The 14,877-nt window shown below is 45.5% G+C and overlaps 1 long non-coding RNA gene across 1 annotated transcript; it reads right to left on the minus strand.

Moving 5' to 3' along the window:
* Positions 1-459: 459 nt before the first annotated feature.
* Positions 460-14,235, minus strand: LOC132347595 (uncharacterized). Its single transcript, XR_009497234.1, has 2 exons — positions 8,578-14,235; positions 460-8,354 (listed from the first exon to the last, which is right to left on the minus strand). It is a non-coding gene; the product is annotated as an uncharacterized LOC132347595 (long non-coding RNA).
* Between the last annotated feature and the right edge of the window lie 642 nt (positions 14,236-14,877).

A 14,877-nucleotide genomic window follows, 5' to 3' on the forward strand; every position in this document is an offset into this window, starting at 1 on the left:
CCAGGTCCAATAAGTTTGGAGATGAGGACTTCTCTGCCTCTTGGCCCTGGTCCTCTCTGTAGTGGAGGCTATATTCCAACAAGCAGGTAGATGTTAACAATAGGACACATGAGCATGGCAGGGGCTGACTGATCATTATCCACCCTCTTAGCATAATTATCATCATAAGTTGCTGCTAGAATTAGTTTTTGTTTCATCTGTCAGCTCACAGGTCACCCCTATGACTGTACAGGAAGCACCTTGGTTAGTGACTTAGTAACCTCAGCTGTCTCACACCAGTTCACATCACTGTCCTTTCCAGAGGCAGGACTGCCTTAAGGACCTTGACTTGGCACTCTTTTGCCTTATTAGTGTGTCTTTAGTTATAGTTTAGAGCTGCTGGGTACAGCCAGATGACTGTAGGTACTGGTTGACTTTCTGAGATGCATCTAATATGAGAGTAAGACATATGCTTCAGAATAATTTTTTCCAACATTTTTTAATGAAAAATTTCAAACATACAAGAGAGTTGAAAGAATTTTATGGTAAAAACAAATATACTCATCATCTAGATTTTACAATTTACATTTTACTATATTGCTTTATCATATATCTGTCTACCTATCCATCCCTCTATCCATCCATAAATGATTTTTTTATGCATTTCAAAGTAAGTTGCAGACATAAATACACTACACTCCTTAATGCTTCAGCATGCATACGTTTAACTAGAATTTAATGTTTGTGTAGAGGGTTGTTTTTTTTTTTTCCAGGTAAACTTCATATATGGTTACCCAAAGGAGTCGAAAACTATGTCCACATAAAAACCTGCACATGGATGTTTATAGCAGCTTTATTCATAATTGCCAAAACTTGGAAGCAACCAAGATGCCCTTCATTAGATGAATGGATAAATGAACTGTAGTACCTACAGACAATGGATTATTTTTCAGCACTAAAAAGAAATGCATTTCAAGCCATGAAAAAAAAATGAAGGAACCTTAAATGCATATTACTAAGTGAAAGAAGCCAATCTGAAAAGGCTACATACTGTATGATTCCAACAGTATGACATTCTGGAAAACGCAAAGCTATGGAGATAGTAAAAAGATTAGTGGTTGCCAGAGGTTAGAGGGGAGGGAAGGATGAATAGGCAGAGCACAGAGGATTTTTAGTGCGGTGAAACTGTTCTGTATGATACTACAACCCTGGTATGTCATTATATATTTGCCCAAACCCATAGAATATACAAAACCAAAAGTAAACCCTAGTGTAAACCATAGACTTTGGGCAATTATGATATGTCAATGTAGGTTCATCAGTTATAACAAATGAACTACTCTAGTGAGTGATGTTGATAATGGGGCAGGCTGAGCATATGTGGGGGTAGGGAATATATGGGAAATCTCTGTCAGTTCTTCTCAATTTTGCTGTGAACCTAAAACTGCTCTAGGGACTTCCCTGGTGGCGCAGTGGTTAAGAATCCGCCTGCCAATGCAGGGGACGTGGGTTCGATCCCTGGTCCAGGAAGATCCCACAGGCTGCAGAGCAGCTAAACCTGTATGCCACAACTATTGAGCCTGTGCTCTAGAGCCCACGAGCCACAACTACTGAGCCCGCGCGCCCTGGAGCCTGCGCACCGCAACTACTGAGCCAACGCGTCACAACTACTGAAGCCCACGCACCTAGAGCCTGTGCTCCACAACAAGAGAAGCCACCGCAATGAGAAGCCCGTGCACTGCAACGAAGTCACCCCCGCTCACCGCAACTAGAGAAAGCCCGCACGCAGCAACGAAGACCCAACGCAGCCAAAAATAAATAAATAAATAAATAAATTAATTAAAAACAAAAAAAACCTTCTCTAAAAAAATTGTCTTAAAAAAAAATAAGTCCTGTCAGGAGAATGAGCTCTCTAGAAGACAAGGGCTGCTTTCATTTAAAAAATTCATGTACAGTGAAGTAGACAAGTTGTAAGTACACCATTTGGTGAATTTTGACAAATATGTTCACATGTGTATCCCATATAGAATTGTAAAATATGACTATCACTCCAGAGTTTTTCTCGTGGTCCTTCTCAGTGAATCCCTGACCCCACCACACTCCCGGAGACAGGTACCTGTTTTCAGAATAATTTTTAACTTATACCCAGTGAAATTCTTTTTTAAATTAAATCCAGAAATCTCTGGATTACTTAGGCTTACTGTTCTTGGTTATAGACTCTATAGAAGTCACAGAAAATTTCCAGCCTTTCCTTAGATGATAAGATATTTTGTGTAAATGACTTTTTATCTATGTTATTTTTTTAATTTACTTTTTATTTTATATTAGAGTATAGCTGATTTACAATGTGTTAGTTTCAGGTGTACAAAGTGATTCAGCTATGCATATGCATATATCCATTCTTTTTCAGATTCTTTTCCCATATAGGTTATTACACATTGAGTAGAGTTCCCTGTGCTATACAATAGGTCCTTGTTGATTATTTTACATATAGTAGTGTGTATATGTTAATCCCAAACTAATTTATTCTTCTCCCCATCTTTCCCCTTTGGTAACCATAAGTTTGTTTTCAAAGTCTGTGAATCTGTTTCTGTTTTGTAAATAAGTTCATTTGTATCATTTTTTTAGATCCCACATATAAGTGATATCATAGGATATTTGTCTTTCTCTGTCTGACTTCACTTAGTATGATAATCTCTAGGTCCATCCATGTTGCTGCAAATGGCATTTCACTCTTTCTTATGGCTGAGTAATATTCCATTGTATATATGTACATCTTCTTTATCCATTCCTCTGCTGATGGACATTTAGGTTGCTTCCATGTATTGGTTATTGTAAATAGTGCTGCAATGAACATTGGGGTGCATGTATCTTTTCGAATTACGTTTTTCTCCAGATATATGCCCAGGAGTGGGATTGCTAGATCATATGGCAACTCTATTTTCAATTTTTTAAGGAACCGGCATACTGTTCTCCAGAGTGGCTGTACCAGTTTACATTCCCACCAACAGTGTAAGAGAGTTCCCTTTTCTCTACACCCTCTCCAGCATTTCTTATTTGTAGACTTTTTAATCATGGCCATTCTGACCAGTGTGAGGTGGTACCTCATTGTAGTTTTGATGTGCATTTCTCTAATAATTAGCGATGTTGAGCATCTTTTCATGTGCCTCTTGGCCATCTGTATGTCTTCTTTGGAGAAATGTCTATTTAGATCTTCTGCCCATTTTTTGATTGGGTTGTTTGTTTTTTTTGATATTGAGCTGCATGAGCTGTTTGTATATTTTGGAGATTAATCCCTTGTTGGTCGCTTCATTTGCAAATATTTTCTTCCATTCTTTGGGTGTCTTTTCGTTTTGTTTATGGTTTCCTTTGGTGTGCAAAAGCTTGTAAGTTTGATTAGGTCCTTTTTGTTTATTTCTGTTTTTATACTGAGTTATTTTAAATTATGAAACAGAAGAACTGATCTTCAAGCACAGAATAGGTGTTCAATATAAGCTTTTTATCTCCATAATTCTAAACTGCATGGATCTAAGAAAACTGTATTTAATGGGCAAAACTTGCAAAAGAAAAGAAAAAGCAAGTCACTGTCACTCATCCCTATATAGCAATAGTCCAGTGAAGGCAAAGCTCTCAATGTATTGTGCAAGGTGAAAAGGAAGCTCTCAGGCTTCAGAGTTGCAGGATATTATTAAAGCCCTGTGACAATAAACCAGGCTGGCCTTAGTGCCTCTTTCCCAGACAGTCTTATTCAACGTCAGCACTCCAGGTGGGGCAGGTCAGAACCTTTCAGAGCCAGGAAAATACCTCCTGCAGTGCTTAATCATACACATCTTGAGGCTTGTGGATAAACTCCTTATCAAACGAAGGCTTGAGTCCCAAACAAGTATTGTGTGGCTCATTTATTCCTTCTTTTGTCTCACCAAAATGATTTTTTTAGTGCATGGACAATTCTGCAAAGATTTATTAAGTCCTCTTATAGACCTATTCCTGTGGAGCATGTGAGGATGAAAAATATGATTCTCAATTTCAAGGGGTTTTATGTTTTAGGGGGAGAACCAGGTAGAGGAGAATTCCAATTAAGAGGTAGGGCATGATGGAGAGGAAACTTCTGAAAGAGGGAAAATTTGAACTAGGCCTTGAAAGAGTGGTAAGATTTTTTTAAAAATATGGATGAGAGGAAAGAGAAGTAATTTTTCATACTGCAGCCCGAGTGATCTTTCTGAAGCACAAATCTGATCATTACATTCCTCTACCTAAAGCCCTTCATCGATGAGAAATATTAACACTCGTGTTTTATGAGATAATAGTGCCTGGCACACAGTGGATGAGGAAACTGAGGCCCAGTAGGGGCCGTGTCCTCCCCAGAGCCAGGTACTTAATGGCAGAACCAGACTGGGACTTAGTGCCCCTAGGGAATACTCCTCTTCTTAGGCACCTCAGTAGCCATTTTAGGTTCAAGAAAATAGATCAGCATCCTAGGATACAAGTATATCTGGGCTGTGGAGGACTGTACAGCCATTCAAACCGGTGGGCACATCTGCGTGTAACCACCCAGAAGGAAACTCAAGATTACTGCTAATTCAGTAAGGGAAGTTACAGAAATTATAGGCAGCATAATCCTGTTTTCACAAAACTAATGAAGTTTGTGAGTGGCAGGAAGAGGTCTGGAATGATAACACCAAAGTGCTAGCTGAGGAGGGGGGATTTGGCAGAGGAACTTTCACTTGTTAACATATACATTTCTTTGTTGCTAGAGTTTGTTTTGGTGGCGGGTGGTCGTCTTGTTTTATTTACAAGGAGCATGCATTTTGTTTCTAATTAAAAAGACAGGCAAAACCAGACTCTCCGCTGACCCTCAGGATTGTGTCCAAACTCCTTACTGAGGCCCCTCTTGATCCACCTGCCTTCACGCCTCCTCTCCCCCTTCCAGTTCTGCCTACATCCGAGCTCCAGCTCCCAGAACTCAGGGCGCTCTGCCTTCTGGATTGTGACCTTCTTCTCTCTGCCCTTCTTTTCCCCTTCTCTCTGTGGGGCTGGCTTTTATTTATCCTTCAGGGCTGGTGCTTCCTGAAATACTTTCTCCCCTATTGTTTGGCACCATATTGCCTTCGTTTTCCTTTTTCTTTTCCTTCCTGCCCCCTTTGGCAGCTCATTTCTTCTCCCTGGCCTTTAGCTCAGTCCTTGGCCGCCTGTTCTCTCTCGGGCGGAGCTCCTTCCCATCCACTGCTTCCGTTCCATCGCTCTGCCTCGACTCTCACACGTCCAACCCCAGCCCACACTTCCCTCTGAGCACGACATTTGGAGAGCCTTCTTCAGAACTAACCCCCCGACTTCCCCGGGACACACACACCCTCAGCAGGTGACACTGTTGTCCTTCCTGTGTGCTTCTCCCCTCTCTGCAGCCCAGACACTTTTATTTATTGCACTGCTGCTCCCTTCTCACCCGGAGCACGATGGCCCTGTACCTCCTCCACAAGGCTCTTAAAAATACAGCTCTGGTGTTCCCCCTACTGAAAATCCTTCAGAGGCTTCCCACGGCTCTGGGGACAAAGACCTCACTCTTCAGCCTCAGGCTCAGCTTATCTGACCCGAGCTCACATCCCCCTGTGCCCCCTGCACGCCAGCCCCACTGGCCTTTCAATGCTTCCCTCTAAAGGGCCTTGCTTCCAGGACCACTGCCCTGCCAACCTGGCCTTGAGTGTGCCCTCCTCACAGCCTCCCCTGCACGCTGGTTGGTGCCTAGTTACCACCTCTCTCTTTCCACAGAAATCACACTGCTCAAGGAAACCTTTCCTGATGCCCAAACTAGACCAAACCCCTGATGGGGGCGCTCAGAGCCCCACCACCTTCCTTCACAGTCCTCCTCACTGTTTGCCATGAAGGTTTGCATAATTCATGGATTCACTAGACTGAAAGCCCAGGCTAGGGACTGTGCCTGTTTTCCTCCTTTTGTGTCCCCCAGACCAAGCAAGGACAGGCACTCAATAATAGAAAGTTGAGGGAGAGGAAACAGATGAGAAGAGTTAAGGGGAGAAAGTCCATGGGGTCAAGAATAGCTGAATGTACCTGGGAGGCCAGCTGATGTCAGTCAGACCAAGGAATCTGGGTTGTATTTTGTGAATCAAAGGAGGTCAGCCAAGCTTCCAGGGCAGGACAGCTGAATTATATGATCAGCTCAACAGTGTAAATGGGATGACCTAGTACATTCCAAAAAGCCTTCAACAGTCAGTTTGGATTGATATGGGCTATGTCTCTGAGAAAAGGAATTGGGGGTGGATTTTATTTTCTGTGTGCTGTGCTTGTCCAGTCTTTGGTGGTACTACTGTAGGTGAATGACACTGGAGGACTTCTCACTCAGTGGTCTGAGTGCTTCATCCATTAGCTCGTTAGGACGGGAAAGCCTATGATGATAGCTGGCGGAGCATTTCTGCACCTTTCTTTAGCAAGGAGTCCAAACATTTTTTGAGTTCAATTTTTTTTTTAAAACAGGTGTTTACTAAAGTGAGCAAGGATCTTCTGCAGCTGTTTGGAGCCTGAGTGGCAGATGACACCAACTAACTGGGGACAAGTATGAGTTACACCCCAAAGGCTGCTGCAGCAGGATGCCCAGACAGCACGTAGACCACCTCCACACCTGCAGAGCTGAGAGGATCTCAGGTAAGGGGTCCATAGTTGCTCAGTAATGAGGCTTGTGAGAGAAATACTTTAACTGGAGGTGAGGCCTTGATGGCAGTTTTGGCTTCGGAAGCAAGGCTGGGGTCATCACTCAGCTGCCTCTCCCTCCACCTCCTGAGGGGCCCTAGGTTTTATTTATTTATTTATTTATTTTTGGCTGTGTTGGGTCTTAGTTGCAGCGTGCAGGCTTTTCTCTAGTTGTGGCACACAGGCTCTATAGTTGTGGCTCATGGGCCTCTCTAGTTGTGGCTCACGTGCTCAGTAGTTGCGGCACACGGGCTTAGTTGCCCCGCAGCATGTGGGATATTAGTTCCCCGACCAGGGATCGAACCTATGTCCCCTGCATTGGAAGGCAGATTCTTAACCACTGGACCACCAGGGAAGTCCCCCTAGGTTATATTTAAGTAGACCGCCTTTCCCTACCTGTAACTGTGAGTGCCAAAGCAACCCAAATGTGCCTCCACTCTAAGCTATAAAGAAACAATTAACCACAGTTAATGGCCCATAATTTGTTACTTTTGTATTCTGTTCCCAAGGTTCCCTCCTAAGTTATTACCCATGAAGAAACATAAAACTGCACATAAAACTGTATTTCATAGAAACAAAGGAAGTGAGCTCTTTTTTGCTTTATTTCCCTCTGATTTAAAACAGTGGGTCTTCCTAGCTGGAAAAGAAGTTCATCCCCACAGATGGGAAAGGCTACCACTCAGTGTCTTGCATCATTACAATGCAGACACATGGACAGGACCAGCTACAGAATTTGCAGGGCCCAGTCCAAAATGAAAATATGGGGCCTCTTGTTAAATATAGTAGGAATTTCAAAACTGCAACAGAAGTGCATTAAACCGAGGGCAAGGTCCTTCTGAGTGTGGGGCCCCGTGTGACTGCAGAGGCTGTGCACACACCAGATGTTCTAGGTACTAGGAGGATGCGGGGGTCGGGGGGAACTCCACCCCGAGGAGCTCAGGCATAGGAACAGCTCCTCCCCTGGCAGAGAGCCTCTGCAGAGAAGGGAGCATCAGGAGACCCGGACAAAGCATGGGGTGGCCAGAGGGCCACTGCTGAGGGAGCAGATGGTGTGGCCAAGGACAGCGTTCTCTTGGTGGTCCTCCCAGTTCTGATCTGCTTGGGGTTTGGTTATTAGAGGGCCCACGGATCAGAAAAGAATTGGGGTGCTTTAGAAAACTAGAAGGAAGGGGCAACAAATGAGTGTAGAAAACACTGGGATTGAGGAAGCATGAAGAGAGGGAGTTTCTAGAATGGAATTATCCCTGTTTTATTTTCATTTAATCAACCAATCTTTTTTTTTTTTTTAACTGAAGTAGAATATCAAATTTAGATGATTTTTCCCCCTAAACCTACTCCTCTCCATTCTCCATCTTAGTAAATGATCCAACTGGATGGATCACTGTCCATCCAGTTGATCCAGGCAGAAACCTGGAGTCTGGTTCCTCCTCCTCCTTTGCCTCAGCAGTGCTCACTGAGTCCTGTTAGTTCTCTCTTCAGGGTCCCTCTTGGGCCTGCACATCTACCTCTGTATCCAATGATGCCACCACCACTTCTTGCCATGACTGACAGCAGCCTCCTCACTGCCTGGCTTTTGAATCATGCAGACTAGAGTTCAAGTCCTCATTCTGCCACATGTTAGCTGAGTGACCTTGGATAGGGCTCTTCACCTTTCTGAGCCTCAGTTTCTTCATCTGTAAAACGGGAATAATAATACAAAGGGTTGTTGTCCGGACTAAATGAAATGATGAAAGTGGCTTAGCACACAGTACATGCTCAATGAATTAGCTTCTTGTCTCTTTCCCTCTTCATTCCTCAGGCCTTAGTTTATACATTACTTCCCTAGGAACCCCTCTGCTGACTTGCTGCAAGTTCCCACAGATCCCCAGACTGCTCTGCAGCATTCATCACACTTACCTGTCTTTTGTCGACAGTCTTCTCCATGAGCACAGGATTCTGGCTTTCTCTGCCTACTGAGGTGCCTGACATGAAGTAGGAATTCATATTTTGTTATTTGACTGGTATCCCTGTATATAATCAAAGGTTCCCAGCCATGGGGTCTCTGTAATGTCCCCCCACCAACTCTAGGTAAGTGGGCAGATGACCACATTATATAAACAAACAGTGGAAACCAAGAGCATCCTACCCAATATAAGTTAAACCTAGGGCGCTGGGGCAACTCATCATAGCAGATCCCGTTCATGAGAAGCAGACCTAGGTCAGTTAAGGCCCATTCAAGGCCAGCCTGACCAAGCCAGGAAGCCAGTGCTCCAGATCAACACAAACTTCCCTGGGAATGCAGTGAGGCTGGGGCAAGGAAGGGACAGCACTACGGGCAGGACCACCCCCCTGGAGAAGGAATGAAGGTGGCCCCCATTCACTGACCCAGGGCCACCTGAGTAGTTGGGCCAACCCCTTTCTCCTCAGGCCTTGACAGCTCCCCACTAGATATTCCCCACTGAGGCCAATCAATTGCATGAGAGGTATGCACACCAAGGGGCTGATGCCCTGAGAAGCCCAAGGTGGAGGGGCTGGGTTTTTTGTTTTTTGAACTTTGTGAAATAACATATACATAGAAAAGTACATTAAAAATCTGTAGTTTATACTCCAATAAAGATGTTAAAAAATTTTTTAAATAAATCTGTAGAGGCTGATGAGTTATCAGATGAGCATTCATGAAACCCACCACTCTGATCAGTACCTAAATCATCTCCAGCACTCTGGAAGCCCACTTACCCTCCCCAACCTGCTCGCTCCAACCCCTAGAGATGACCAGGGCCCTGGCTTTTGTAGTTACCATACCTTGGCACCTGAAATAATACTTTTGCCTGGTTTTGAACTTTTAAAGAATGGAATCATACAGCACATAATTTTGTTCTTTTTTCTATTCAGTATTATGTGAGATTCATCTGTGTTTGTATGTGTAACTAGTTTATTCATTCATTGCTGTGTTAGATCTTGTAGATGAATGTTTCACAAACTGTTTATTCCTTGCCCTGTTCATGGACATTTGTGCTGTTTCTGGCTTGTGTATTTTCATTGCCTTAGTGTGAGGCTGTCCTGGATGACTTGCAGAAGCAAGGGGAGTTTGGAGCAGAAGGGAAAGGAGGGGGAGAGGCAGGAGGAGCTCTGGGCACGGGGGCAGGGCAAGTAGGAGGGACTCTCAGGTCAGATAGGGCTGTGGAAGTACAGAGTGGGGCTGACGGCACCGTGGAGGAAAGGGTGCCAGAGGGCTCCTTTGAAAGTTTGCTCCTACTCAGAGACTAGAGGAGTGCAATTCCCCTCTGAGGGCAAGTGTTCTGCCTGCTGAAGGCCATGGTCATGTGGTTTAGCAGGCAGGAGTTCAACTCCTCCACCTTCTGGACCTGCTGCCTGAGCCCACTTCTCTGCTCCCCATGGGGTGCAGGGCCGGCTCTGCATGCCTAGAGAGAAAGCCAGGCAGGGAAGCTGATAGCAAAATATTGCCCTAGGGGGACAGAGGCAACACCACAGACTGGCCAGGGAGTCACCTCTGGCGCCTCTCCTGTCTCAGGATGGGCAGACATCAAGAGATTTGTGTTTGGGAAGTTCAGGGATCACCACTGCCCATCCAGACACTGACCAGAATGGAGGTAAGGCGGCAGAGCCCCGAAGGGAAGGGGCCAGCACGGCTGACTGCTTGCCCAGCCCTCATCTGCCCTGGAAGCGAGGCCACCCCATGGAGCCCATCTCTCGGAGACTCCCAGCAGCCCCGGGCAGAGCTCCCACCCCAGCCAGAGAACCTGTCCCTGGTAACACTCCACCCACTTAAGTGGCTGGATCTTAAGTATTTCACCTTGGGGACCATCTTGGCTGGAGATGGCCCGAGTCCCTATCACCCCTGAAAGACCTGACATGTTTCCCTCCTCCCTCCAACTGAGCAGGTACAGGTGAGAAGAGAAGTTCTGTTGCCTTGGAGCAGTACGGCTGCCTGGGAAACAAGAAGGGCTCCTGCCGCTTCCAACTCTGGATGATGTGTGAAAGCAGGTAAGGTGGGGGCCTCAGGCAGAGCATAAGTTCAAGTATGGGCTTTGCAGGATGCTACCCCTCACGCTGCAGGGCAACTAGACTTTGTAAAACATGATTTCCTCATTGGATCCTCAACAGCTTTGTGGGTTGACTAGACAAACTTCCCCACAGAGGAGAAATTAAAGCAGAGCAGAGTGGTCAAGGCTACACCCTAAATCATCAATGAAGGGGCTAGAACACAGGTCCCACAGTCTCTGGGTCAGGGCAGCACAGAGCTACGCACACACAGGCATGTGCCTAGGCAGACACCCAGCTCTGGCTTCTTGGGCTAAGAGTTGCCTTGCCACCTGATGGAGTGTCTGCTGCCACTTATCAAATGAATATAGTCCCTGGCAAATGAGGACTGAGAATGAGGTCCACTAACAAGTGAGGAGAAGAGCTGCACAGGGGGGAGTTTAACTATCAGAAGGCTAAGGGGTTAAGAGAAGCCCTCTGGAAAACTGGTGAAGGCCCTTGACTAACTTTTGCAAAAACAACCCTGTTGATTGCACTATGGGAATCAAACATGAAATGATGTCCTGTTGTACAATCGGGTAACTTTAGGAGGGAAATATATGTAAAATATTCTTTTTCTAAGAATTAGCCCATAGTTGCAACTACGTTTTGCTAACAAATACTTGTTCCAATCAAGCCTTTTTCACTATTTACTGTGTGAAACTCTGGTCTCCGTTTACAGTGGGTTAACTGTAAAAGGGCTTTTCAGGTCTCAGTTCTTTCTGGATAATGAGAGTCCTTTATTTATCTGCCCAATCTTCCCTAACAGACAACACATTCTTGAGAGCAAACAGTGCTAGACACAGAAATGCCATGTTTTCTCATGGGACTTGGGGTAGGGATGCGTCTAAGTCACCAAAGAAGCCTGTGCAGAACCATGGGTCTCATTAGTTGTTAAATGAATGAGTCACCTGGTATATCTAGAGCTGTCAGAAGCAAAGACTCTATGGCTGAGGCCTCAGTTAGGGTCCCCAGAAATGAGGGGTAACCAGGTGACTTCAGACACCCAGGCCGTTGTCCTCAGCTTTTCAGGCATTGTTAGTGATCTCCAAAAGTCCGGAGGGCTTTGGAGGGCAGGGCTACGTGGAGGACATGAGGGGCAAGGGTGATACGGGGTGTCCGGGTAAGGAGAGGCAAGGGCCTCTGCCGCTGTCCCTCTACCTCCCCGCTATCCCCTTCCTACTCCCATCTAACAGCACACAGGATCCCTGTGCAGTGGCTTTAGCTGCCATGGTTCATTCCTGCCTGGTGTGGCTCAGAACTTCCTATGACTGAGCTTCCTAAACAGACAGTTCCAGGGAAGGCGGGTGGGGGTTTGGGGGAGGAATTCAACTACAGTCTGCAAAGAGGAGGTTAACTTCCTAGCTGGGCTTGGGGGAGAGGATGGGAAAGTGACATCAGTGTTCACACCTGCTCCAGGCTGACTGGGAAGGAAATGCTGACATCCTAGCACTTTAGATCCTGCACACAGAGGACAAAAGGCAAAGCCCGTGCTGCAGGCCTTTTGGTTCAGCCCTCCTTTCGACTGGGCAAGCAGTCCTCAGGCCCATGAGAACCAGTCCCCAAGTTAATGCCTCAGAGCTGCACAGGGCGGGTGGAAGGGTGTTCATGTGAGGTGGCCTTGCACACTGGCTCAGGTGGGCACACCTGATGCCTTAGCAGTTTCTCCAAGCCCCTGGGGAAGGATGACTTCGCTGCATTTCTGGCAGAGACTCATATGGAACTGTTGTTAAAGTGTCTCCATTTTAAGTACCCTGATTTATAAATTTCCAGGGAAGCATGTGTGGAAGGAGGGCAGAGAACTGAACCTCAGGAACACCAATGCCAACATAGGCTCAGGGAAAGGATGGTCTGGCGCAGCCTCGAAGGCCAACTGCAGAGGCAGAAGAGGCAGCAGGTATGGATAGTCCTTGGGGACACCCGAGAACGTGTTGGGGGGGCAGAAGTCTGAGGCAGCAGTTGGCTGGTTTATCAACTCAAATGAAAGAATAGAAAGAATTATGCTACCCAGGTCAGGTCCCAAGGGCTGACAGGGACTTCAAACTTGGGAGCCGCCCCAGTAGAGTATGTGCCAGCAAGTACCAGAATCTTCTGGGTGACCTGAAAGAACCTCTAGTTCTAGGGACTGATTTTCCAATGGGCAAAATACAGTAGGGGAACCATTTATAATTAACTCACATCTGTTTTAATTTGGATGACGAAGCCTTAAATATGTTCAGCCACCATGGGCTCCTTTGGCATTGGAGATGAAAGGAGGACGAGCTGAAGGCAAGGTCTTCACTCCTTTTCCAACCTTGGGCTCGCCTGCCAGGTAGTGAACACAACCTGGCCCAGGCCCGTGCCTTAGACATCCATGCTGTGCAGAGGTAAGGCCCACCTCGCTCTACCTCCCCTGCTCCTCAGCCTGGAGAGCTGGCTGGTCTGCATATCTTATGGCTTGGTCAGTCTTCAGTCAGGAACCTAAAACTCATCACCTGTTCAGCAAAGTGAGGCCACATCAGTCTCCACAGGACTCAGAGTTCTTAGATGCCACCCCAACCCCAACAAGCAGTTTCTTTCTCTTGGCCTCCTTTCCCATTGCTTTTATAGGATTTTAAAGCAGCAGTGCACCTGCAGACTTGCATCCATTAAAAAAATATATTTTAAGTTCATATATGAACTTTAAAGTCTTTGAGTAGTGATAAACTTGCAATTTATTTTAACTCAGATCAGAATGTTACCTCTGTGAGGTGGAAGACCCAGGGCAGGGCCAGTCGTCTTCTAGTTTTAATACATGGTGGGACAAAAGCCCTGTCTGGCTCTGACCATTCAGAATGTCCACCAGCAGCCAGACAGAAATGTCACCTCATTTTATGGACGGTGGAAAGGGGAGCGCTTTCTAGGCACTCACCGTCAACCCCCTCTTTGTGGCCAGTGCTCTGCTCTAGATAAGGAAATGCTCAGTTCCTCACCACCCACGGGCAACTCAGCTGGCGCTGCGGGGCTGGATTCCAGCCCAAGTTTGTGGGCTCAGAAACCCCAGGTTCTTTCCACTAAACGAGTGGTTTTGAAACTGGCTCTTGTGGCAGTGCTTCAGAGGTTCCCTGCAAACATTCGCTTCAAGTGTCATCTTAAATATTAAAAGTCGTCCGTAACACGTACACTCAGATGTAAAACATGCGTTGCTTAGGCTGCCTGAGACCTTAGGTAAGGCCTCCATTATTGTGCTTGTGTGGGCTTCTCAGGGGTCACTGATGCAGAAGGTGCAAGCCTGGTGCTGGGATTGCCACACCCAGCTGCAAACTCAGTGCTATGGCTCTCACCATAGTACAATTTTAGTGATTATAACCTTTGTGTGTTTCTCACCTGATATATGGAGGATAAGGGCTGAAAGCAGGTATTGGATATTCCTCTTTTTCTTTTCAAGTATCTAGTTTTGTCCATAACTAGAGATTGCAGACAATCTATGACTATTTCCACTTATACAGATAAAAATCAGGATTTTTTTTCCTCCATACCATACCAAACAAAATCGGATATAAATTGGACACTGAGATGATAGCTCACAACTAACCCATTTGCACTAGTCAAAAATGCTGCCCCCCCCACCCTTGCCACCCCACTAGTTTAAGACATGACTGAACTTAGTTCATGCTATTAACACTTTTTATGTACATGAAAGGTTTAAAAGAAAAACAAAAATACTGCATTACAATATCAAAGCCTTTTGATTTTGGTTACCAGGGAGAGGAGGGCTCACAGTTTAAGCCTTCTGGTAATGACTACTAAGCTCTTCTCCAAGATTTCTGGTTTGGCTAACTCAAAGAGAACCAGGTTAGAGTAACTATTTATCTAAGGCTGCTTTCTGGAAACCCAAGAGCACTGAGGGGAAGGGGGGAGGAGAGAATGTTTCTTATTCAAATTCTTCCGTTTATTCACTGGTAACTGTGGATGAATCTTTGCTGCTCCCTGAAACTTGGTTTTCTCAACAAAATATCACAAACTCAAAATGGATTAAAGACCTACATGTAAGACCGGATACTATAAAACTCTTAGAGGAAAACATAGGTAGAATACACTGACATAAATTGCATTAATATCTTTTTCAGTCTGTCTCCCAGAGTAATGGAAATAAAAACAAAAATAAACAAACGGAACCTAATTAAACTCAAAAGCTTTTACACAACAAAGGAAACC

This window comes from Balaenoptera ricei, chromosome 14 (assembly GCF_028023285.1).
Source record: "Balaenoptera ricei isolate mBalRic1 chromosome 14, mBalRic1.hap2, whole genome shotgun sequence".
NCBI lineage: Eukaryota > Metazoa > Chordata > Mammalia > Artiodactyla > Balaenopteridae > Balaenoptera > Balaenoptera ricei.